We start from the raw sequence: 26,716 nt of genomic DNA on the forward strand, positions 1-26,716 counted from the left end.
GTTAACCACCATACTTTGCACTTCTGATGGCTACAAAGGAGTAGTGGCCCCTACCTTCAAGAACCTCCAACGCACAGAACCCAGCCCAGCCATGGCTTGGTGGACAGGTCAGAGGACCTTGGGACCACGGGTTCTGAGCCAACTAAGGCATCCCTCTTTCTGATAAAGGGCTCTCTCAGCACACTCTCCCTTCCCAAAGTCGGCTCTGATACAGGGTGCTGCGGGGATCTAGGTATGGTCCTTCAATAGCAGTGGATGTTCCTCGGGCACTGCTTCTAGAGTCTGTTCTGGGCACCACTGCCCATCCCAGATACAACGGGTCAAAATTTTTGGAGGGTGGGACCTAGGAAGGGGCATTTTTTAAATTAAAAAATGTTATTGGAATATAATTGTGCAGCATTAGCTAAAACCTCTATCAAGTCACATAACAATCATTTCTGTGATGGGAACAATTAAGATCTAGTCGCCTAGAAACTTTGAAGTTTATAATACATTGTTGTCTGTAATGCCTACGCTCTGCATGAGATCTCCAGGGCTTATTTATCTACTGATTGCAAGCTGGTACTGGAAGGGGCCTTTTTAACAAGCACTTAGGTGATTCTTAAGGAGCCCTGATTATAGCATAAAGGACTAGGCAAGGCAGCTACTGGTTAGGAGGTAGGATCGGATCCGCCTCCATCCTCTGGGCCTGGAAAGGGCATTTTCCTAAAAGGACTGCCCTGAGCTGAGGGTTCCTTGTGAGGAGGGCTACGAGGTCAAGGGCACTCTCCCCAGGGGTGTAGGTCTATACCAGGGAGCAACTGTTACATTTTCAAGGAATGTTGTAAGCCAGCGGGCTTCCTGTTGGTAGCTTGAAATCAGCTGTAGTGGGAGTACTTCTATGGTGGGAATTGGCAAATGCTATAAATCAGAATGTTTCTTTCTTCTTTTTTTTTCTCCTGGAAGAGCAGTTGTTAAACTTTGACCAGCATACCCCTCTCTCCACTTCTCTGGGCTCGGCGTCCCCCCATGGAAGAGGAGGACTTGGGGGCAGTTGAAACTTTCAGGCCAGCTTAATGCAGGCTTGCAGGGAGCCCTTTCTGACTGGGGGAGACCTCGTGAACCCAGGATCCCTTCCCTCCTCCCTTTCCTCTCATCTGCCTCCCTCTCTGTGCTGACTTAACCCGGCCTTCCTCGGGGTCCTGGTCAGACTCCCCCCATTGCTGCCTCTGTTTGTTGAGGCTGCAAGGTTATTATTTTGCTCCTTCCTGTTGACAACTGCATCGGAGGTTAGCGGGACCTCCAATTGCTTAACACGTTAGCTTTCTAGATATGGTACGCAACACCAGAATCAAACAAACGAACCCCCCGTAACCGTAAGCTAAAAACTCGGCTCACCTTGACCCTCGTAAGTGCACCTCTCACAGTAGCCTGGCGCTTCTGTGATAGAACATTTTCAGTGTGTGTCTATTCACCCAGCCCGGAGAGTGCCCTGACCTGCCTGCCACAGCTTTCCATAGCTGGGGCCACTTGAGCTCCACCTGCAGGCTCTGGGCACAATACCCACGCAGTGAGAGAAGCCCAGGGAAGGTTTGCATCGGGTCCTGTTCTGTTCCTGGTGCTGGAATCCTGCGTGGTCAACTGTTAAGACCCCATTTCTTCCATAACAGGCCCTTCAGGCCCTGGTTTTCTGCTCAGTGCCCAGATCAGTGGCTGACTCCTAGGGCCAGCCTGCATCCCCGTATTCTGTTGGCCCCAGCATCTATGGTGTGTGGCTGGACCGTCTTTCTGAATGCCTGGCAGAATTCCCAGATGCTGCCTCCTTACAGCTCAGCTTGTCGCCTGACCCCTTCTGTCTTGCGCTGTCCCTCTCATTGTCGACTCTCCTGCTCTTCTTGGGAGGAATGATAGGTTTCAAGGTCCTGGCCCCTTCTCATCCTGGTCCGTCTCATTCTTAGAGAGCAGTAAAGCGCCCCTCTGCATTCTTCTTTTTCTAATAAGTTTATTTATTTATTTATTTATGGCTGCATTGGGTCTTCGTTGCTGCACGCGGGCTTTCTCTAGTTGCAGTGAGTGGGGTCTCCTCTTCGTTGCAGTGCGCGGGCTTCTCATTGCGGTGTCTTCTCCTGTTGCGGAGCACGGGCTCTAGATGTGCAGGCTTCAGTAGTTGTGGCTCACGGGATCGGTAGTTGTGGCTCACGGGCTCTAGGGCGCAGGCTCAGTAGTTGTGGCTCGCGGGCTCTAGAGCACAGGCTCAGTAGTTGTGGCGCACGGGCTTAGTTGCTCCGTGGCATGTGGGATCTTCCCGGACCAGGGCTCGAACCCATGTCCCCTGCATTGGCAGGCGGATTCTTAACCACTGCGCCACCAGGGGAGTCCCCTGAAGTCCCCCTCTGCATTCTTCATATCAACCAGGTTTAATCTCTGCATGCTTCCGAAGGTTTCACACCTTCTCATTTACCCATTTTGCTCAGTAATTCTATTATCTGTCTGTTTTCACATCTGGCTCACCTCCCTGTCAAAATATGCTCAGACTCGTCTAACATGCATGTGCAGGCACACAGACTAATAATAACAGCCCAGATCAGCCCCCTTCCTCCCACCCTGCAGCCCAGAGCAGGTGAACAATTGCTACCATGTGACTCCTGCACATTCCCAGAAAAATCCCTCGGCCATTTAAAGAGATCATGGGTGTGTCCTCTTCCACCTTGGAGGAAATTCATTGGTGAAATTGGAAGTGGCAGCGGCCACGTGATGGAGGAAGAGCATCTGGACTCAACCAGAAGATCAGCTTGAATTATGCCAGGGGAGGGCGGGCCTGGCCAGGTCTGAGTAATAAGGTAACTTTTTTTTTTTTTCCTGTTTCACCAGGATACTTAAATATGGTTGAGTATTCATTCATTCATTTATCAAATATTAATATTTATCTCCTTCACCTTCTTCAGGCCATTGCTTAAATGTCACCTTATCAGCAAGATCTTCGTTGACCACTGTCTTCAAACCCCATCTCCAGCACTGCTCCACACTCTTCATCCCCCACCCCACTTTACTGTTCTTCACAGCTCATACCATCAACTGACCCGTGATATTTTTCCTCATTTGTTTTGTTGATGGTGTGTTTCCCTCCGCTAGTCTGTAAGCTCCATTAGAGCAGAGACTATGCAGGACAGTGCCTAGGGCAGTGGCCTAAATCCCAGTCATCTCAGAATGTTCAGTTTTGTCTATGTTCTGGAAAACATGTCATGTCTTTACTGAAACAATGTCTGCCCCTTCCAGAGGAAATTGGTTTCCTTGCTCCCCTAAAATTGTATCATATCAGCAACTAGCTAATCCATGGTGCTGGAATCCTCCCATTTCTCCTCCCTTCAGAGTATTTAAGAAGAGAGATTTTGGAGCCAAATTATCTGAGTTGGAATCCTGTTCTGTCATTTACTAGATGTGTGATCACAGGTAACTTACTTCTCTGTGCCTTAGTTTCCTCATCTGTAAAATGGGAATAATGCACGGATCAACCTCACAGAACTAGGATGAAGATCCAGAGAGTTGGTATCGGTAATGGGCTTAAGATAGTGCCCAGTCTACAATGAAGACTATATAAATGTTTGTTAAATTTCCTCCATTCTCCCATTGCTGACTGCTTCTCCCTCTTAACTCTCTCCTACCCAAGAACTTTCCACAGTGGAAGAAATAAGAACTAAGGTAGAGTGGAATCCTTTCTATGGGAAATGTTGCCATTAGAATTTCAGTGGAGGCAATGGGGGTGTGAGCAGATTGGATTATAGTCCCCAACTCTTTGCTCCCTCCCAGTCAGAGGATTCCATACCCCCATACATTGTCATTAGACACACTGGTGTAAACAAAGAAGAACAAAGAGTTTGCTCACTCCCCAACTCTACAAAGATGAAGTTGTCAGCCACTGCAGTGCACCCTAAGAGGAACAGAGGATGAAAAATGGGATGAGGCACTTGGTTTTGGAAAAACAGCCCCTTGGATGGTTGGATGCACAGATCGGGGAGAATTTTAATGAACCCAGATTCTTGCATCTTCCCACACGTAGAAGAGCAAAAAAATCATTAACTTGAGATATCCATTCTTGTGACCAGCAGTAATCTTTTTTTCTTCAATTTTTATTGAAATATAGTTGGTTGATTTACAATGTTGTGTTAGTTTCAGGTGTATAGAAATGTGATTCAGTTAAATCTATCTATCTGTCTATCTATCTATCTTAGATTCTTTTCCATTATAGGTTATTACAAGATATAAGTATAGTTGCCTGTGCTATAGAGTAGGCCTTTGTTGTCGGTTATCTATTTTATATATAGTAGTGTGTGCATTTCAGCATTAATCTTTTACAAGATGTATACTGAATTGCATGTATTTCCTAGCCAAGAATCATATATAAACTCTCTCCTCCTTTACCTCTTCAGAAAGGTTCCCTCCGAGCTACTGAGGGGCTGTCTCCCTGGTTTTAGTCCTCAGTAAGGTCCTTGAATAAAACTTAAACTCACAACTCTTATGCTGTGCGTTTTTCTTTAAGGCTTCCCATGCGCCCTGAGGGTGGAGTACACATCTCATCTCAGTGAATTTGGACTTGGCCACGTGAAAAACTCTAGTCAATGGAATGTGAGTGGTTGTGATTGTTTTTGCTGTATCCAAACAGAGCCTTAAATACAATTGCATGGTATTGTATTTATTGGCTGAGGCCTTCCTGCTCTTGTTCTCCATATGTCCTCCGGATGTGCCACATGGTACCTACTCCCTCCATCTGGGTTCCAGAATGAGAAAACAGGTGGAGCCCAGATAAGCTCAGCTGAGTCCAGCCAATCCCAGCAGAGCCACAGCCAACCTGCTGCTGAGCCACAGTCCTTACGTAAAGTGAGCAAAAGGGAAATGTGTTGTCAGCCACTGAGAGAGCACCATTTGTTACCACTGCAGAGCTGACTAATCCAGGGCAAGAGCAGTAGGAGGAGAACATATGTCTCACAAGACTGTTCAAACGAGATTATATTTTCACAGAGGGATCTCTGTGTGTGTTATATATGTGTCTGTGAATGTGCTGTTCATCCAAACACAAAACAACTTAAATAATCATCACTCTTACATTGGTAACAACCTGGTCTACTATGTATATTTCCATTTCTAGAAATGTGGTCTTGGGAAGTGAGAAGGGAAGTTAAAAATAAAATTAAAAACAATAAATTGTTGACCAACTGGCATTACCTCTCTGGCTCCCTGGTTATTTGTCTCAAGAGGAAATGAACAGCAGGAGTTCTAGAATCATGGCATTTTGGATATGAAAGGAGCCAAAAGACATGGAAGGATTCTGATCCAACCTCTCCCTTTTACAGGTTGGGCAACTAAGGCCTGGAGAGATGAAGTGCTTTGGCCAAGTACCTGATGGGAGAATCTTTAGAGCACTGAGAGCGGGCTGTGTGCACATCTGAGAAAGTTGCAATATCTAAGAAGAAATTCTCAAGAATGTGTCGAAAGCATTTTTCCTCTCTAATTCCTGCTTTTTTCTACATCTTGGTTAGAATTCTGGGAGACCACAGGGGTAGCAAAAGCTTCTAGTGTCCGTCAGAATTTGGTTCTCCTTTTCCTTCTGGGCAGAGAGTCCAAGTTTGCTTCATGGGCTCTCCTGTAGTTAGAGGCAGGTGAAGGAGTTGGGGCCTCTGAAAGTGGGCAGAAATTATGTACTTTTCGTCTAGTCCTGGTCTGTAAGATATTCACACATTCTCTCTCTCTCTCTCTGATCCATTACTGATGATAAAATGGAAGACTTCAGTCGTACGGGCTTAGTACAGCCCATAGATGGAAGGGTCCTGCGTCCTCTTCTGATGCCCACCGGACTGGGACATGGGTGAGAAACAAATTTTGGTTGTTAAGCTTCTGAGACAGAGAGAGTTTGGGTGTTATAATGACTAGCCTTACCTAGATGACTAATCCAGGGATAATCCAGAGACAATCAGTGCAGCTTAGTTTCGATGGTAACTACTGTATTTAACCATGTAGAAGAGCTGTAAATAAGAAGGAAGCCCCTGACATCTGGCCCACTGCCACTGTTCCTTCTTGAATACCATCATCCAAGTCTCCGAGTAACCTGTGCCTGGCTTCCTCTGCATTTTCAGCCCCACACACTGTCACATTCATACGTGTCCACAGGTGTTCAACAACACTTGTTGATGGCTGACTGACTACTTTTATAAAGCCATACACAATATATTATTTTGATTCACAGATCCATTGAAAGAGCACTTGACTTGAGCTCTACAATACATTCTTCCCATTAAGCAATAGGCCCTCCATATTACTGAGGGCTATGTTCTGAGACCTTATGGATTCTTCCAATAAAGCTGCTCGTGTTCATCAATTCGAACTCTAGGACAGATGGGGGACAAAGCCAACTGAGATGTGGTTGCTGGATAAGTGAGCTTTGAATAGCGATGCACTTGTGTAGCCCAAAGTAAGACAACAGCACTTAGAAAAAGAGAATATAATATGCTTAACACCTTAAAACGTAAGTGCTATTGTCAATTATAAAAGAATCCCTCTATAGATTTCTTAATAAGTCCACCATCCTATTAGTGTATATTAACAACCAGTAGGCCTAACTCCCAATTGGTTGCTAGGTTTCCTGTGTCAGTGCATTTGCACATGGAAATAGAAAGGCCCACGCAAACGTCTGCGTATTTGGCTACCGTGACATTGGCCTGGCAGAACCCAGTAAATCATCGTTGACTCACTGCTTTACAATAATAGCATCACCTCTTTGTGCAACGTGTAGTTGATGGTGTGTCTTCCAGACAACCCTCTCTGAGATTACCAAGGAAAAAAAAAGATTAGGAAGTCCGTATCTAAAAGCTTAGTCAATTTCTCCTTATCTTTGTAAACATTCTTGTAATATTATCCATAATGATTTTTCATCCTTGGCCTGGCAGACATCCCATACCATGCTTCTCAACTCAGCTTCAGAGACAGAAATTAATTTTAATATTACGACAAGAACAATATAATTTGGAAGGGAAGTTTGCTGCTTTGCTGATACCTCCAGTTCTGTCAATTACCAACTTATTTACGAGTCAAAATATAAGTGGCTTGGGATGCTTTTATGGGAGTGCCTCAGCAGAGGGACTGATCTGCACCTGGATGTCTGGAATGCCTTTCTGAATGTCCTTGATTGCTTAAAAAACTAAAAATAGAGCTACCATATGACCCAGCAATACCACTACTGGGCATATACCCTGAGAAAACCATAATTCAAAAAGAGTCATGTACCACAATGTTCATTGCAGCTCTATTTACAACAGCCAGGACATGGAAGCAACCTAAGTGTCCATCGACAGATGAATGGATAAAGAAGATGTGGCACATACATACAATGGAATATTACTCAGCCATAAAAAGATACGAAATTGAGTTATTAGTAGTGAGGTGGATGGATCTAGAGTCTGTCATACAGAGTGAAGTAAGTCAGAAAGAGAAAAACAAATACCGTATGCTAACACATATATATGGAATATAAATATATATGGAATATATATATGGAATCTAAAAAAAAACTGGTTCTGATGAACCTAAGGGCAGGACAGAAATAAAGACGCGGACGTAGAGAATGGATTTGAGGACACAGGGAGCAGGAAGGGTAAGCTGGGACAAAGTGAGAGAGTGGCATGGACATATAGACACTACCAAATGTAAAATAGATACTAGTGGGAAGCAGCCGCATAGCACAGGGAGGTCAGCTTGGCACTTTGTGACCACCTGGAGGGGTGGGAGAGGGAGGGTGGGCGGAAGGGAGACGCAAAAGGGAAGACATATGGGGATATATGTATACATATAGCTGATTCACTTTGTTATAGAGTAGAAACTAACACAACTCTGTAAAGCAATTATACTCCAATAAAGATGTTTAAACAAACAAAAAAAAGACCCATTATAATCCCCGCCTTTTCTTTCAGACTCTGTGCATGTGCCAGACACACAGAGCTAAAGTGTGGCCAGTGAGTCAGTCTGGGAAGAGCAGCAGATAATGTTCCCTTTAATGCCCTGTGCAGTTCAGAAGAGCAGTTTCCTGCTTAGGAAAGTCCTCGGGAGCACTTACATGCTTACTGAGTGAGGGATGAGTGAACCAAGGGTCGCAGCCTCCAACGGGTTGTCTTCGTTCTCAGTCTTTACCCCTCTGGAGGTCACATTTAGCCCCATGTCACTTCATGGATTAACAGGAACAAGGATTTTGTGGGTGGACAGGTTCCACATATCACGGCAGACCCTTGGCCAGATTCCTTATCAGGCATCTCCGTCTTCCCCTCCAAAGTTCTTCTCCTTGTCAGTTGCTTTGTCTTGCCCCTTTATCTTCCTTTCACTCCTCTGTGAATCCCCTTGGCAGTCCCAAGCCATCCTGCTCTCCCTCAGCTTCTGTGTCTCACAGACTAAAATACCAGGCTGATATCTAGAGAAATAACCATGAGCATTCCTCAAAGTATGCCCCATGGGGCAAGCCCTCCCACCACGTGCCTTGTTATAGCCTTTGCCCCACAGAAACGGCTCCCTTTCTATGCAGGCACAGGGCTGCATGGAAAATGTGATCTCTCCATGCTGTTCCAGAAGCAATAAAGATTGACACATGGCTGCCCACTCAAAAGCCCAGCTGCCTCCTTCGCCTCAATTTCAGCTTTCCTTCCTTCAGGCAGGGACTTCCTTGGGTCTCCCCAAAGCGGGGGATGCCCTGTCCACAGAGCACCCAGGACCTGACCCTATCATAGAACTGATAATGAAACCTGATTTATCTTTCTTCCTGAACCTGCCCAGGCCGGTAGCTCATGGATGTCAAGAACAGTGTTTATTATTTTATTAGTTTTTCTTCTATGTTCCTCATCCTTAATATAAATCTCAATAAATGGTTTTGAATAAATAAATGTATTGGGTGTCAGCTGCATTTAGAGAGAAGTTGGTAAGGATTTTATTCTCTAATGGGCTCTAAATCATTGGCGTACGTGGTTGAGAGGGTAATGTCTTGTCTATATTGGGTGGTTTAAAAATTGATAATAATGGCGATGTGTTTTTTGATAGGATTTCCAATTTTCAAAGTATTTTCTTATAAAATATTTATTTTATTCTTTTCCCAATACCGTGAGGTTTCTGGATGGTATCACTGAGTTTGCAAATGCTTGTGGCTATTCAACAGTAGAGGCGGGGCTGGCAACTTGCCTTCTGAGTGTAAATTGGTGAAATCTTTCTGGTAATACATGTTAAAAGCCTTAAGAATGTAGATACACTTTTTTTTTTTTTTTAGAACAGTATACATAGTTGCCTGTCATTTTAATTTTTTCTCTTTATTTTTAACATCTTTATTGGAGTATAATTGCTCTACAATGTTGTGTTAGTTTCTGCTTTATAACAAAGTGAATCAGCTATACATATACATACATCCCCATATCTCCTCCCTCCTGCGTCTCCCTCCCACCTTCCCTATGCCACCCCTCTAGATGGGCACAAAGCACCGAGCTGATCTCCCTGTGCTATGCAGCTGCTTCCCACTAGCTATCTATTTTACATTTGGTAGTGTATACATGTCCATGCCACTCTCTTTGTCCCAGCTTACCCTTACCTCTTCCCATGTCCTCAAGTCCATTCTCTACGTCTGCGTCTTTATTCCTGTCCTGCCCTTAGGTTCATCAGAACCATTTGTTGCTGTTGTTGCTTTTAGATTCCATATATATGTGTTAGCATACGGTATTTGTTTTTCTCTTTCTGACTTACTTCACTCTGTATGACAGACTCTAGGTCCATCCACCTCACTACAAATAACTCAATTTCGTTTCTTTTTATGGCTGAGTAATATTCCATTGCGTATATGTGCCACATCTTCTTTATCCGTTCATCTGTCGATGGACACTTAGGTTGCTTCCATGTCCTGGCTGTTGTAAATAGAGCTGCAATGAACATTGTGGTACATGACTCTTTTTGAATTATGGTTTTCTCAGGGTATATGCCCAGTAGTGGGATTGCTGGGTCGTATGGCAGTTCTATTTTTAGTTTTTTAAGGAACCTCCATACTGTTGTAGATACACTTTGAATTGGAAAATACACTTCTAGAAATTTATCCAAAGGAAAAGAAATGTGCAAAAACAATTTTGTACGCACACAAAACATCCTCCCTGTGCTATTTATAAAAAAATAAATATTGGGAAATATTGGGAAAAAATCTAAATATCAAATCATAAAGGCTTATTTAACTAGATCATGGTATAGATATTCAGCAAAATATTGTTTAATTTTAAAAATAATGTGATAAAACTTTTAATGATATGGAAACATGTGAAAGAAAGAAGATAACTGGGTACAGAAAGTGGATGTGTTTGACCTCAATTCTAATATATGTATCTCCATATGTGCACAGAAGAAAAACTGGGAATATATATATATGCACCCGGTATATTAGCAGTGGTTATCTCTGGGAGGATGATTCTAAAATTAAAAAATATTATTTTTGTAATAAAATAAAGTGTTACTAAAATACCTAAATAAAATTAAAAGTTATTACTTTTATAATTGCGGGGGAAAATCCCAATAAAAATTTTAACTCCATAAAAACAATCACTTCATGGACACCTGGCGTTTTGGAATGTAAATACATGGACGAAGTCCCCACTAGGGTGAGGTACAGACATTGGTTATATGTGTCATGGCACAATTTTCAGTTGTTGACAGGCAACCTCCCCGTGTTAATTAGTGGCTGTGTCTGAGCACGTGACCCATCTCTTGGGCAATAGCAATAAAGAGGGGTTTCAACATTTCTTGATGTCCTGCTCACTTGTTTTTAAGAACTCCCTCCACTTCTCAGAATTCCATTATTATGTCCATCTTAGGGTTATTTTAAATCCCCTGGGGCAACTAGCTATTATTTGCCATTAAGCTTCTGACAAGTGGATGAGAGGCAATTTCATGGAAAAACCCCTTGCACTGAGCCTCAGAAAAGGGTGCGGTCATCTTATTAAAACAGAGTTTAAGAAGTTCAGCTGGGTTCTCTCGGCGAAGCTGTGTACTTGTTTTAGCCCGGCCCCTCAGCTTCTGGTCATCCTTGGGATACGAAGCAAAAGGAATTAGAAGTTTAAAGTGTGGAAAAGAGGGAAAGAAGGTGGAGAAAGTGGGAGAATCTGGAAGTCCAAAGGGTGGTAAGGAAGAGGGGCAGCTGGTGGACTCAAGGGTTAAAGCCCCAGTCTCTTGTCTATGGCCAGAAATCTGAGCATCTCTGCCGCAACCTGAAACCACTCCCAGTACCAAAGTCTCTCTCTCCCCTTACCTTGCTCCATCTTGTACCGGCACATCCTGTCCCTACCTGATTTAATCACCTGTTCTCACTCTTGTACGATATGTTCTTTCAAACTTCCTTCTTCGTTCAAAGCATCTGGGCTACTTACACAGCAAGATAATTACTTGTCTCTCTTACTGGCTTATATTTACTCTATTTTTTCTTCTTTCCCCTTTGCTCAGCTTCCCTCAGGAGCCCTCTCTTAGCAGAAAAGCCACCTGTCCAATCAAAGATGTAATGGCCAGGGATCTGAGCTAGGCTGGATCTGTGGGGATAGCAAAAAGCACTCCCAGTGCAGACTCCTTGAGAGAAAAAGGAAGGAGGAATGAGAACCAGGGTTCACCCCTTTAAATGCATTTTCAGAAGACTTCAGGATGACTCTAGTTTAGTGGCTGGAACACCTATCCATCCATCCATCCATCCATCCGTCTTTCAAACGTCCACTGAGCATCTCTGATGCAGCAGACACGGGCAGGGCCTTGATAACTTAGTCTTGTGCTAAAGCAACCCTCCTAGTACTCAGGCTGGTAGAGAAGAGAAAAGCTAGTATAACACTTTAGTGTAAATGACAGAAGTATTAAGAAGGAGCTCTGCAGGGGCCATGAGAGCCAAGAGCAGGCAGATTTGACCTACTCAAGGAGGTTGGGGCTTCCCTGGGGAGGCTACCTGAGGGATGATGAGTAGAAAGTCCCTCTTCTCTCTCTATTCACAGCCCTGCGTATAAATGGGTATGCAGATGCTCCTGGTTGCTTCTCCGACAACCATTCCCCCTTTGTTTTTGTACACAGAGCCCAGTTTTGTCAGCTGTCGGCTGTCCAGTCCCAGCGGATGGGGTGTTATTCTAAGGTAACTGTGGTACTCTCACTTCCCATTTATCTGTGATTGGTTTAGGACTGGTTATTCCACCCAGTTCTGGGCACTGAGACATGGCAGAAGTCTTCTGGGGTCTGCTGGGGAAGATTTTCCTCCCTGGTCAAAAGAGAGAGGGTGGAAGAGAAGGGTCCCCAGATAAAAAGAGTCTGGGTCCTTGGTTGTATTATGAGCTCCTAAAGCAAACCTGGGACTGGTTTTCTCAGGACTTTTTTGGTGAGTGTTACACGCCCATGGTTTAGTCTGCTTTTAGCCAGGCATCTGGCCTTTGGGGGATGATTTCATCAACGTCTGGCACGGACAGCTCAGTGGTCTAATTGGTGAAATGGGTATGTTTTCAACCCTAGTGGCCTACGGGTGGAAAAGGTGGGTGTGAGTGAGCGCTCTCAGTATGCTGCTGTGAAGGGAAGGAACAAAGTAGCTTGCGGCTGGGGTATTACTTTATTGGGCACGTTCAAAGTAATCATATCCTCACTATTGCTTTATCTGTTTGTTTTTTTTTTTTTTGCAGTACGCGGGCCTCTCACTGTTGGGGCCTCTCCCGTTGCGGAGCACAGGCTCCGGATGCGCAGGCTCAGCGGCCATGGCTCACGGGCCCAGCTGCCCCGCGGCATGTGGGATCTTCCCGGACCGGGGCACGAACCCACGTCCCCTGCACCGGCAGGCAGACTCCCAACCACTGCGCCACCAGGGAAGCCCTACTTTATCTGTTTGAACATCCTTTTGATTTTTTTCTTTTCAGTTCTCTGGACAATGGCAGATTTAGTGCTAGGAGTCATTAAAAGTGAAAGTCCAATAATTACTCTGCCTATCTGTTTTTTGATGTGCATGTTCTGTCCAAGAAAATACGGAATCTGATTGGTTATTTAGCCATGTATGTAAATAGCTCCCACATTGTGAGACATTTTCTCAAATTTGAGGAAAGTCATAAATATTTGGCACCAACCACTTTAAGTCCTATAAATGGACGAATCTGATTCAGTTTTCTGGATACTTTTCTAGCAAACAAAAGCCACCCGCATGTTCCAGGGTCTCCCACTGCAGACTCAGAGTTTTGGGAGCCAGGAAAACTGTATCTTCCTGCGTCTTGGGCACAGGAGAACAGAGTTGGCAGCTCTGGCGCCCAGGCTGTCATGAGCGCCATTTCCTCTTTACCATTAATGTTTGTCTGGGAGGGGGTCTTCCAGGAAAAGTCATATCCTTGTTCTCAGTCTAGTCCTTTGCTTGGCCGTTCGCAAGTGTTATTTGGTAATGAAGAGTCCACGAGATGGTCAGGCCTTGGGGCTGGATGTGAACTGAGGTTGCAGTATGATCCAGGTGGAGGTCACACACTTTGGGGCTGGTACACTTAGGGATCTGGACAGGTACAAAATAACCCTCATTCACCTGAGAGGCGACGCAAGCTGCAGAAAGAATTGGACAGTGGTTTCTAGAGCTGGTTCTGCCATTTCTCAGTCAGATCGATTTGGGCCCATCTCTTCCTCTTTCTGAGATGAATTTCTTTTAATAGAAACTGTCGAGCAGGTCACATCTGTCTTGCTTTCCTCAGCCAACTATTGTGAGGATGAGATGAATTAATGTTATGAAAATGCTCCACGGGACTGCAAGTTCTACGTGAGTGTGAACCAGTGGTCAGTAAGAGGTGAATGCTCCCAGATACTCCACGTCTCTCTGACTCTTTGAGTGGAGGTCTAATTCCAGATGGAGAAGGTTCTCCTTTCTCCCTGAATGTCTCTTGATTTAGGAACTCCCAAGTATCCTTGCTTTAGGACTCTTGGTTACTGAGGAGCTGCCATGTGCCGCCATGGTGATGATATCCCTTTGGCTGGGAGCCCAGTGACCCCTGTGTCCCTCTTGGCTCCAGATTCAGGACAGGGTCATTTGCTCCACAAGGAGCCGCAGATCCCAGGGGCCATACAATGGAGGAAATGGGGCCCAAAGCCAATGCCAACTGCTCCTTTATTTGCAGGTGTCAACACCAAGAGCTTTGTGGTGGGGTGGCTTCATGTTTGCTCAGGGCTGGAGTCTGGGAAAAGCACACAAAGTTTGCCTTTGGTGCCCTTTTGCTTTCTCTTTCGAATTCTGTTCTCTCTCCTACTCTTCTCTGTCCTTCCCTACACAGAGGTAATTTCAGGCTCCCTCTGCTTCCCAGAACTCTGCATTGGCAGTACCAGCAAAGTCAAGAGGAGTTCCACACAACAGAACTCCCTACGGTGATGGAAATGGTCTATGTCTTCTCTGTCCAATACGGCAACCATAACCATATGTGACTGTCAAACATTTGAAATGTGGCCAGTGTAACCGAGGACTTGAATTTTTAATATTATATAATTTCAATGAATTTACATTAAAATTACCACTTGAAGCCAGTGGCTAGTGTGCTCGATGGTGCAGGTCTGGCGCTCAATACCTCAATCATTTCAGTCCTTCTGCTCCAATCACAACCTGTCCTGCAGATAATGGATAAAGGAGATGTGGGACACGTACACAATGGAGTACTGCTCAGCCATGAGAAAGAATGAAATAACGCCATCTGCAGCAACATGGATGCAAATGGAGATTATCATACGAAGTGAAGTAAGGCAGAAAGAGAAAGACAAATACCATATGATATCTCTTATATGTGGAATCTAAAATATGACACAGATGAACCTGTCTACAAAACAGAAACAGATGTCTGAACACAAAAAAACAGACTTCTGGTTGCCAAGGGAAGGGGGTTGGGGAAAGGATGGAGTGTAAATTTGGGGTTAGGGGGGACCTTCAAGATGGTGGAAGAGTAAGACGTGGACCTCACCTTCCTCTCCACAAATACACCAGAAATACATCTACATGTGGGACACCTCCTACAGAACACCTACTGAACGCTAGCAGAAGACCTCAGACCTCCCCAAAGGCAAGAAACTCCCCACGTACCTGGGTAGGGCAAAAGAAAAAAGGAAAAAAGAGACAAAGAATAGGGACGGGACCTGCACCCGTGGGAGGGAGCTGTGAAGGAGGAAAGGTTTCCACACACTAGAAGCCCCTTGCGGGTGGAGACTTTGGGTGGCGGAGGGGGGAAGCTCTGGAGCCACGGAGGAGAGCGCAGCAACAGGGGTGCGGAGGGCAAAGCGGAGAGACTACCGCACAGAGGATCAGAGCCGACCGGCACTCACCAGCCCAAGGTGCTTGTCAGCTCACCCGCCGGGGCGGGAGGGCTGGGAGCTGAGGCTCGAGCTTCGGATGGCTAGCCGGGAGAGGACTGGGGTTGGCGGCGTGAACACAGCCTGAAGGGGGCCAGTGCGCCATGGCTAGCCGGGAGGGAGTCCGGGAAAAAATGTGGACCTGCCTAAGAGGCAAGAGACCATTGTTTTGGGGTGCGTGAGGAGGGGGGATTCAGAGCACCACTTAAAGGAGCTCCGGAGACGGGCGCCAGCCACGGCTAACAGCACGGACCCCAGAGACGGGCATGAGACGCTAAGGCTGCTGCTGCCGCCACCAAGAAGCCTGTGTGTGAGCACAGGTCACTATCCACACCTCCCCTCCTGGGAGCCTGTGCAGCCCGCCACTGCCAGGGTCCCGTGATCCAGGGGCAACTTCCCTGGGAGAGCGCACGGCACGCCTCAGGCTGGTGCAATGTCATGACGGCCTCTGCCACCGCAGGCTCGCCCCGCATCCGTACCCCTCCCTCCTCCCGCCTCAGTGAGCCAGAGCCCCCGAAGCAGCTGCTCCTTTAGCCCTGTCCTGTCTGAGCGAAGAACAGATGCCCTCAGGTGACCTACACGCAGAGGCGGGTCCAAATCCAAAGCTGAACCCCGGGAGCTGCGCGAACAAAGAAGAGAAAGGGAAATCTCTCCCAGCAGCCTCAGGAGCAGTGGATTAAATCTCCACAGTCAACTTGATGTACCCTGCATCTGTGGAATACCTGAATAGACAACAAATCATCCCAAATTGAGGTGGTGGGCTTTGCGAGCAACCGTAGACTTGGGGTTTACTTTCTGCATCTAATTTGTTTCTGGTTTTATGTTTATCTTAGTTTAGTATTTAGAGATTATTATCATTGGTAGATTTGTTTATTGATTTGGTTGCTCTTTTCCTTTTTTTAATTTACAGATATATATATATATATTTCCCTTTATCTCTTTTTGTGAGTGTGTATGTGTATTCTTCTTTGTGTCATTTGTCTGTATAGCTTTGCTTTTACCATTTGTCCTAGGGTACTCTCTGTGTTTTTTTTTTTTTTAAGTATAGTTTTTAGCACTTGTTATCATTGGTGTATTTGTTATTTGGTTTGGTTGCTCTCTTCTTTCTTCCTTTCTTTTTTCTTTTATTACCTTTTTATTTTTAAATTTATAATAATGTTTTTATTTTAATAACTTTATTTCTTTTTATTTTCTTTCTTCCTTCCTTCCATTCTTCCTTCCTTTTTCTTTCTTTCTTTCTTTCTTCCTTCCTTCCTTCCTTCCTTCCTTCTTCCTTTCTTCCTTTCCTCCTTTCCTCCTTCCTTCCTTCCCTCCTTCCTTCCTTCCTTTCTTTCTCTTTCATTCTCTTTCTTTTTCTCTTTGTTTCTCCCTCCCTTTTCTTCTGAGCCATGTGGCTGACAAGGTCTTGATGCTGGCTCTCTTCTGAGCCATGTGGCTGACAGGGTCTTGATGCTGGCTGTCAGGCCTGGGCCTCTGAGGTGGGAGGGCAAAGTTCAGGAAATTGGTCCACCAGAGGCCTCCAGGCTACATAATATCACATGGCAAAAGCTCTCCCAGAGATCTCCATCTCAACACTAAGACCCAGCTCCACTCAACGACCAGCAAGCTACAGTGCTAGACACCCTATGCCAAACAACTACCAAGATAGGAACAAAACCCCACCCATTAGCAGACAGGCTGCCTATTATCATAATAAGGTCACAGACACCCCAAAACACACCACGGGACATGGTCCTGCCCACCAGAAAGACAACATCCAGCCTCATCCCCCAGAACACAGGCACCAATCCCCTCTACCAGGAGGCCTACACAACCCACTGAACCAAACTTAGCCACTGGGGGCAGACACCAAAAACAACAGGAACTATGAACCTGCAGCCTGTGAAAAGGATACCCCAAACACAGTAAGTTAAGCAAAATGAGAAGATAGAGAAATACACAGCGGATGAAGGAGAAACGTAAAACCCCACCAGACCAAACAAATGAAGAGGAACTAGGCAGTCTATCTGAAAAAGAATTCAGAGTAATGATAGTAAAGATGATCCAAAATCTTGGAAATAGAATGGAGAAAATACAAGACACGTTTACCAAGGCCCTAGAAGAATTAAAGAGCAAACAAACAATGATGAACAACACAATAAATGAAATTAAAAATTCTCTAGAAGGAATCAATAGCAGAATAACTGAGGCAGAAGAACGGATAAGTGACCTGGAAGATAAACTAGTGGAAATAACTATGGCAGAGCAGAATAAAGAAAAAGGAAAGAAACGAATTGAGGACAGTCTTAGAGACTTCTGGGATAACATTAAACGCACCAACATTCGAATTATAGGGGTCCCAGAAGAAGAGGAGAAAAAGAAAGAGAATGAGAAAATATTTGAAGAGATTATAGTTGAAAATTTCCCTAATATGGGAAAGGGAATAGTCAATCAATTGCAGGAAGCACAGAGAGTCCCAAATAGGATAAATCCAAGGAGAAACATGCCAAGACATATATTAATCAAACTATCAAAAAAAATAGAAAGAAAAAATAATAAAAGCAGCAAGGGAAAAATAACAAATAACACACAAGGGAGTCACCATAAGGTTAACAGCTGACCTTTCAGCAGAAACTCTGCAAGCCAGGAGGCAGTGATAAGAAATATTTAAAGTGGTGAAAGGGAAAATCCTACAACCAAGATTACTGTACCCAGCAAGGATCTCATTCAGATTAGATGGAGAAATTAAAACCTTTACAGGCAAGCAAAAGCTAAGAGAATTCAGCACCACCAAACCAGCTTTACAACAAATGCTAAAGGAAATTCTCTAGGCAGGAAACACAAGAGAAGGAAAAGACCTATAATAACAAACCCAAAACAATCAAGAAAATGGTCATAGGAACATACATATTAATAATTACCTTAAATGTAAATGGATTAAATGCTCCAACCAAAAGACATAGACTGGCTGAATGGAGACTAAAACAAGACCCATACATATGCTGTCTACAAGAGACCCACATCAGACCTAGGGACACATACAGACTAAAAGTGAAGGGATGGAAAAAGATATTCCATGCAAATGGAAATCAAAAGAAAGCTGGACTAGCAATTCTCATATCAGACAAAATAGACTTTAAAATAAAGGCTATTACAAGAGACAAAGAAGGACACTACATAATGATCAAGGGTTGAATCTAAGAAGAAGATATAACAATTGTAAATATTTATGCACCCAAAATAGGAGCACCTCAATACATAAGGCAAATGCTAACAGCCAAAAAAGGGGAAATTGACAGTAAAACAATCATAGTGGGGACTTCAACACTCCACTTTCACCAAATGGACGGATCATCCAAAGGAAAATAAAGAAGGAAACACAAGCTTTAAATGATACATTAAACAAGATGGACTTTTTGATATTTATAGGACATTCAATCCAAAAACAACAGAATATACATTCTTCTCAAGTGCTCATGGAACATTCTCCAGGATAGATCATAGCTTGGGTCACAAATCAAGCCTTCGTAAATTTAAGAAAATTGATATCATATCAAGTATCTTTTCAGACCACAACACTATGAGACTAGGTATCAATTACAGGAAAAAATCTGTAAAAAATACAAACACACAGAGGCTAAACAATACACTACTGAATAACCAAGAGATCACTGAAGAAACCAAAGAGGAAATAAAAAAAAACACCTAGAAACAAATGACAAAGAAAACAAGATGACCCAAAACCTATGGGATGCAGCAAAAACAGTTCTAAGAGGGAAGTTTATAGCAATACAATCCTATCTCAAGAAACAAGAAACATCTCAAATAAACAACCTAAACTTACACCTACAGCAATGAGAGAAAAAACACAAAAAACCCAAAGTTAGCAGAAGGAAAGAAATCATAAAGATCAGATCAGAAAAAAAATGAAAAAGAAATGAAGGAAACAATAGCAAAGATCAATAAAACTAAAAGCTGGTTCTTTGAGAAGATAAACAACAATGATGAACCATTAGTGAGACTCATCAGGAAAAAAAGGGAAAAGACTCAAATCAATAGAATTAGAAATGAAAAAGGAGAAGTAACAACTGACACTGCAGAAATACAAAGGATCATGAGAGATTACTACAAGCAACTATATGCCAATAGAATGCACAACCTGTAAGAAATGGACAAATTCTTAGAAAAGCACAGCCTTCTGAGACTGAACCAGGAAGAAATAGAAAATATAAACAGACCAAACACAAGCACTGAAATTGAGACTGTGATTAAAAATCTTCCTACAAACAAAAGCACAGGACCAGATGGCTTCACAGGTGAATTCGATCAAACATTTAGAGAAGAGCTAACACCCATCATTCTCAAACTCTTCCAAAATGTAGCAGAGGGAGGGACACTCCCAAACTCATTCTATGAGGGCACCATCACCCTGATACCAAAATCAAAGATGTCACGAAGAAAGAAAACTACAGGCCAATATCACTGATGAACACAGATGCAAAAATCCTCAACAAAATACTAGCAAACAGAATCCAATAGCACAATAAAAGGATCATACACCATGATCAAGTGGGATTTATGCCAGAAATGCAAGGATTCTTCAATATAGGCAAATCAATCAACGTGATAAACCATATTAATAAATTGAAGGAGAAAAACCATATGATCATCTCAATAGATGCAGAAAAAGCTTTTGACAAATTCAACACCAATTTATGATAAAAACCATGCAGAAAGTAGGCATAGAGGGAACTCAACATAATAAAGGCCATGTATGACAAAGCCACAGCCAACATCGTTCTCAATGGTGGAAAACTGAAACCATTTCCTCTAAGATCAGGAACAAGACAAGGTTGTCCACTCTCACCACTATTATTCAACATAGTTTTGGAAGTTTTAGCCACAGCAATCAAAGAAGGAAAAGAAATAAAAGGAATCCAATTTGGAAAAGAAGAAGTAAAGCTGTCACTGTTTGCTGATGACATGACACTATACATAGAGAATCCTAAAGATGCTACCAGAAAACTACTAGAGCTAATCAATGAATTTGGTAAAGTAGCAGGATACAAAATTAATGCACAGAAATATCTGACATTCCTATACACTGATGATGAAATATCTGAAAGAGAAATTAAGGAAACACTCCCATTTACCATTACAACAAAAAGAATAAAATACCTAAGAATAAGCCTAGCTAAGGAGACAAAAGACCTGTATGCAGAAAACTATGACACTGATGAAAGGAATTAAAGATGATACAAACAGATGGAGAGATATACCATGTTCTTGTATTGGAAGAATCAACATTGTGAAAATGACTATACTACCTAAAGCAATCTACAGAGTCAATGCAGTCCCTATGAAACTATCAATGGCATTTTTCACAGAACTAGAACAAAACATTTCACAATTTGCATGGAAACACAAAAGACCTCAAATAGCCAAAGCAATCTTGAGAAAGAGAAACTGAGTTGGGGGAATCAGGCCCCCTGACTTCAGACTATACTACAAAGCTACAGATATCAAGACAGTATGGTACTGGCACAAAAACAGAAATATGGATCAATGGAACAGGATAGAAAGCCCAGAGATAAATCTATATACATATGGTCACCTTATATTTGACAAAGCAGGCAAGAATATGCAATGGAGAAAGGAGAGTCTCTTTAATAAGTGGTGCTGGGAAAACTGGACAGCTACATGTAAAAGAATGAAATTAGAATACTCCCTAACACCATGCACAATAATAAACTCCAAATGGATTAAAGACCTAAATGTAAGACCAGACACTATAAAACTCTTAGAGGAAAACATAGGCAGAATACTCTGTGACATAAATCACAGCTAGATCCTTTTGGACCCACCTCCTAAAGAAATGGAAATAAAAACAAAAATAAACAAATGACACCTAGTGAACCTTAAAAGCTTTTGCACAGCCAAGGAAATCATAAACAAGACAAAAAGACAACCCTCAGAATGGGAGAAAATATTTGCAAATGAAGCAACTGACAAAGGATTAATCTCCAAAATTTACAAGCAGCTCATGTAGCTCAATATCAAAAAAACAAACAACTCCAATGCAAAAATGGGCAGAAGAACTACACAGACATTTCTCCAAAGATGATATACAGATTGCCAACAAACACATGAAAGAATGCTCAACATCATTAATCATTAGAGAAATGCAAATCGAAACTACAATGAGGTATCACCTCACACCAGTCAGAATGGCCATCATCAAAAATCTACAAACAATAAATGCTGGAGAGGGTGAGGAGAAAAGGGAACCCTCTTTCACTGTTGGTGGGAATGTAAATTGATACAGCCACTATGGGGAACAGTATGGAGGTTCCTTATAAAACTAAAAATAGAACTGCCATACGACCCAGCAATCCCACTACTGGGCATATACCCTGAGAAAACCATAATTCAAAAATAGTCATGTACCACAATGTTCATTGCAGGTCTATTTACAAAGCCAGGACATGGAAGCAACCTAAGTGTCCATCGACAGAAGAATGGATAAAGAAGATGTGGCACATATATACAATGGAATATTACTCAGCCATAAAAAGAAATGAAACTGAGTTATTTGTAGTGAGGTGGATGGTCCTAGAGACTGTCAGAGTGAAGTAAGTCAGAAAGAGAAAAACAAATACTGTATGCTAACAGATATATGGCATCTAAATAAAAAAAAGGTTCTGAAGAAGCTAGGGGCAGGAGAAGAATAAAGATACAGACGTAGAGAATGGACTTGAGGACATGGGAAGGGGGAAGGGTAAGCTGGGACGAAGTGAGAGAGTGGCATGGACATATATACACTACCAAATGTAAAATAGATAGCTAGTGGGAAGTAGCCACATAGCACAGGGAGATCAGCTCGGTGCTTTGTGCCCACCTAGAGTGGGCACAGGGAGGGTGGGAGGGAGATGCAAGAGGGAGGAGATATGGGCGTATATGTATATATATATAGCTGATTCACTTTGTTATAAAGCAGAAACTAACACACCATTTTAAAGTAATTATACTCCAATAAAGATGTTAAAAAAAATAAAGTTTGGGGTTAGCAGATGTAAGCTATAATATATAGAATGGATAAACCACAAGGTCCTACTGTATAGTACAGGAAACTATATTTAATACCCTATGACAAACCATAATGGAAATGAATATAAAATAGAATGTGTGTATATATATATATACTTACATACATATAACTGAATCACTTTTCTATACAGCAGAAATTAACACAACATTGTAAGTCAACTATACTTAAAAAACCCCAAAAAACAATTAACCTGTCCTGTGTCCCAACCTCATGGCCCCCTTCTTAGAGAGGTACCAACAAGCTAATCTGACAAACAAATTCCTATCCACGTATTAATTTCTTACCCTTCTTAGGTAAATGTGTAGGTTTTGAACAATGCCCTGCTTCAGTCAATGCAGGCTCAAATGATAGGCATTTGAAGGACTCTGGTAGGCAAGCACGGTGGGGGAAAACATTATAGGCTTAGAGTTTTAGAGTGACCTCAAAGCATGCTCTACGGATGGGCCCATCCTCCCCAGCGCCCTGGGCTGCTTCGAAGTTCCTCCTAGTCTCTTGCAGTTTGGGGAGAGTTAAGGTCAAAGATGTGTAGATGGGAGCCTGGGAAAGAGCTGGATGTGGGAGGGTTGGAATGGGCAGAGCCTAAAGGATGCCAACCTCCTGCAAAAGAACCTGGCATGCCATGCAGAGTGGCATTCTGTTCCACTCTGGGGAGGAGGTGCCAGGGAGAGGTTGTTAGGGAGGGGTCATCACCACTGGACAGGATTGAAGGGTTAACAGTTCAAAGAGACCAGAAACCAGACTGAAGGCCACAAAATGGACTGTGGCACTTCCGGTGGGGTCTCAGACAGGAAGTGTGATTCTACTCTTAATTCTAATCCTCCTTTATAGGGACCGTTTTGTTTCCTCTGAATTCTTTTATGAACATTGCTTTCTGGATGTTCCTTTCACCCTGAAACTGAGCAGTGTTTCTGTTTCTCTTGGACAACCATGGGACTGCTCTCAAGTTCTTGCCTGTGTTTTCACAGATACCTACTGGTATCAGAAGCCAACACTTTCACACCAAACACTAGGTTGGGTAGAGGGTGGAGGATAATGAGGGGTGGATTGGTTTGTAAATAAGTATACATATAAATAAAAAAGCGTAGCCAACCCGCCCTGGTGCTTTGCAACGCAATTTAGATCATGCTGTGCTTTTCCGGACCTCATGAAGGGAAGGATTGCTCAAGCATTTAGTGTTACTCTGTCCCCTCTCGTTTGCCTTTCATTCAATCAAACCTCATGAGGCATTTGGCATCAAGGGGCAGAAGCCTAGGAAGAAGAAAGAAACTCCGAGAAGCTGGTGGTTTGGCTGGGTTGATTCACCGGTTGCAGTGTTACCAAATACTCCTGGGCTTTAAGCCAAAGGGTCTTGCTGTGAGGAAGCAGTTTGACAACTTATGGCATCCCTTCTTCAAGTCCTTGCTAATGTTTACTCTGAACACTGTAAATTTCAGTCTACTTGCGTGAAAAATACAAGTCTTGCTGGGCTGAGGTAACTTAGAGCAGGGGTTTTTCTTGTGGGGGATTTTGTCTCCCCCAACCCAGGGGACGCCTGGCAATGTCTGGAAACATGATTTTATTGTCACTACTGAGGGGAGGACTTTCTCCTCTCTGGAACCCTAGGCGACATCTGAAGACATGGTTGATTGTCACAAGTGGGGTGGGGGTGGAATACTGGCATTTAATGAGTGGAGACCAGGGGTGCTGCTAAGCATGCTACAATGCACAAAACAGCCTCCACGACAAAGAATTATCTGTCCTAGAATGTCAGCAGTGCTAAAGGTGAGAAACTCTGGCCCCGAGGGTAAGCCCAGGCTTGGTTCTTGACACTGACGTATCAGATGGTCCTCAAAGGACCATCACTTTTCAGTATTGGGGAACAAGTACCCTGGAGTGACCTCAGGAAATCCTAGGATAATTCTCATCTACCCATGACCTAGTCAGTTTCATATCCTCATGAGTCCTTAACTTAACATGCTCTGAAAGAGAGACTGCATCCTCAGGGTGACACGTGCCAAGTTGGTCTCAGAAGTCAAGATCCCATTTTTCTGTAGTACATGCAGAGGGTAGCCTTGAGGCTTGGTTTCTCCATCTGTCAAGTGGACTCATAATACTTCACGACCTATTTATCAGCTGGGCCTGGTATCCTGGGGAGATGGAGTTGGAGCATGGTATTTGATCTGGCATGAAGGGGGAATATGCGAGTTAAGTACTTCTACCCAACTCCGACTCCAAAATGGCAATAGGATATTGTAGGTGGGGAGAGGCAAACAACAACCTGTGAGATCCAAGTCAGTAGATTGGGGTTCAGTGGGTCATGGGACCAGGAAGTGATTTTCCCTGCCGATGGTAGATAGGGAAGATGCAGAGCCCAGCATGTCTGAGTCTTTCCATGAGGACTGTCAGTGGGCTGAGAGGAAGGGGACATGCAGCTGTGACAATAGTAGGGGCTGAAGGGGACACAGAAAGCCATGGCAAGAACTTATGCAGAGCTGCTTGGGAAAACAAAAGCAAATACAATATTTCTTTTTCTGATTTTAAAGGAATAGCACAGTCATTGTTGACATTGTCTCAAGTACAGACAACTATGAAGAGAAAATTAAAATCTCCCATAAATGCACCACGAGGAGATATCAGCTATTAATAGGTGTGGTATTTTCCTTGAGAAAAACAGAGAAGGGTTTTCTGGGCAGAATAGGCTGGGGAGATCAAAAAGGTCTTTGAGAATAGCAGAATGCAACAATGTGGATGTTGACTGGTTCGGAACTATTCTCTCTGTGAGCCAAGAGAGAAGAGTCCTTTCCTGAGCCTGGATGAAGCGCACGGTAGGACAGTTGGGCGATGTGTCAAGTTCCCCTTACCTCAAGGTTCATGTGGAAAGCATCCTTAGCGTTCGCCTCCATGAATAGAAGAGTTCTTTAGCTGAAAGAGGAAATGACTTATTTTAGCTCAAAGATGATGAAACAGGAGATGCCATTTCTTACTCACTTTGCAGCAATAGCATGACTGAAATCACTGCACTTCAGTGATGGCATAAGACACCTCTAGTTTGTTTTTTTTTTGAATTAGTTTTCTATCAACCTTATTATGAAGTAATTTCAAACATAGAAAAGTTGCAAAAATACTAAAAAAAGTTATATTCCCTTTACCCAGATACCCTAATTATTAATACTTTACATTTGGTTTATCATACTCTTTCTTCTTTTTGTTTTTTAATTTTTTGGCCACACCATGCAGCATGTGGGATCTTCAATCCCAACCAGGGATCAAACCTGCATGCCTTGCAATGGAAGCCCAGAATCTTAATCACTGGACCGCCAGGGAAGTCCCTATCATCCTCTTTCTTTTCTGTATACACAAATGATTATGTTTATTGAATCATTTGAGAATAAGTCATGATGTCTCTTCACCCTCTAATATTTCTTTTGTGTTTTCTTAAGAGCAAGGGCATTCTCTTATATAACCATAATGTAATGTCCAAAATCAGAAAATTAACGTTGATGTAGTACTATTATCTTATCTACAGATCTTCCTAAAATGTTGCCAGTTATCCTAATTGGGATTTGACTTTGTGAAATTTGGCCCTGGAGACCTTGAATGAAATTTATTGACATATCCTGTCATAGCTATGGCTGAACTGGGCTGCTCCAGCTCAAAGCTCAAGTTTGATTCTATCTCATGGGTTCATATGAGCACTGGCAGAAGCCTGCTTTTCGAGATGTGAATAATTTTTGGTAGTGACAGGGTTGTTCCCTGGGCTGTTGCGTGTGGGCTTATATCAGCTGGGCCATGCCCATCTGGAATCATGGTTCCCATCTTGTTCCTTCCAATATATCTGGCTCTAGGTTTTGTCTAAGACATCTTAAACTCTGAGGACTAACTGGCCTAGGTCTGTGAGGCACGAGGTGACAATTGCTAATAGTATGGATCTGAGTTAGAACAAAAATGATTTCAGGACTTGAATACAAAATAGGCTCCTATATGTGTGCAGTTACTTTTTAAAATTTGCTTTGATATATAGACAACAATTCCTAATTTAGTGCTCAGTTTTCTCTTGCACACTCCATGCGAAAACAAACAATCTAACCAGAGTAGCAGGCCAAATAATACTTTTAAATAATTTCTATGTCTTCAAAATCCAGAATCTTGGGGATTATTGTTCAAGGAATCCAGGGCTGAGTGTTCTCCATGCTGACACCCATGGAGAAGGAAGTGGAAGGAAGGCAGCTGTGGATTGCTAACAGCGGCTTCAAGCTAACACGAATCTCTCTCATACACCCCCAATTCCTCAGCATCACCGCTACTGGC

At 43.2% G+C, this 26,716-nt stretch overlaps 1 protein-coding gene across 1 annotated transcript in view; it reads right to left on the reverse strand.

Moving 5' to 3' along the window:
• The window catches only part of PRLR (prolactin receptor), a 49,797-nt gene extending 24,467 nt beyond the window's left edge, over positions 1-25,330 (reverse strand). Inside the window, exon 1 of the mRNA XM_029218675.1 lies at positions 25,270-25,330. The gene's annotated coding sequence lies outside the window, so the exon portion shown is untranslated. The remainder of the gene's footprint in view (positions 1-25,269) is intronic.
• Positions 25,331-26,716: the final 1,386 nt, after the last annotated feature.

Source organism: Monodon monoceros, unplaced genomic scaffold (assembly GCF_005190385.1).
Source record: "Monodon monoceros isolate NGI ecotype Baffin Bay Population unplaced genomic scaffold, NGI_Narwhal_1 Super_Scaffold_12, whole genome shotgun sequence".
Lineage (NCBI taxonomy): Eukaryota > Metazoa > Chordata > Mammalia > Artiodactyla > Monodontidae > Monodon > Monodon monoceros.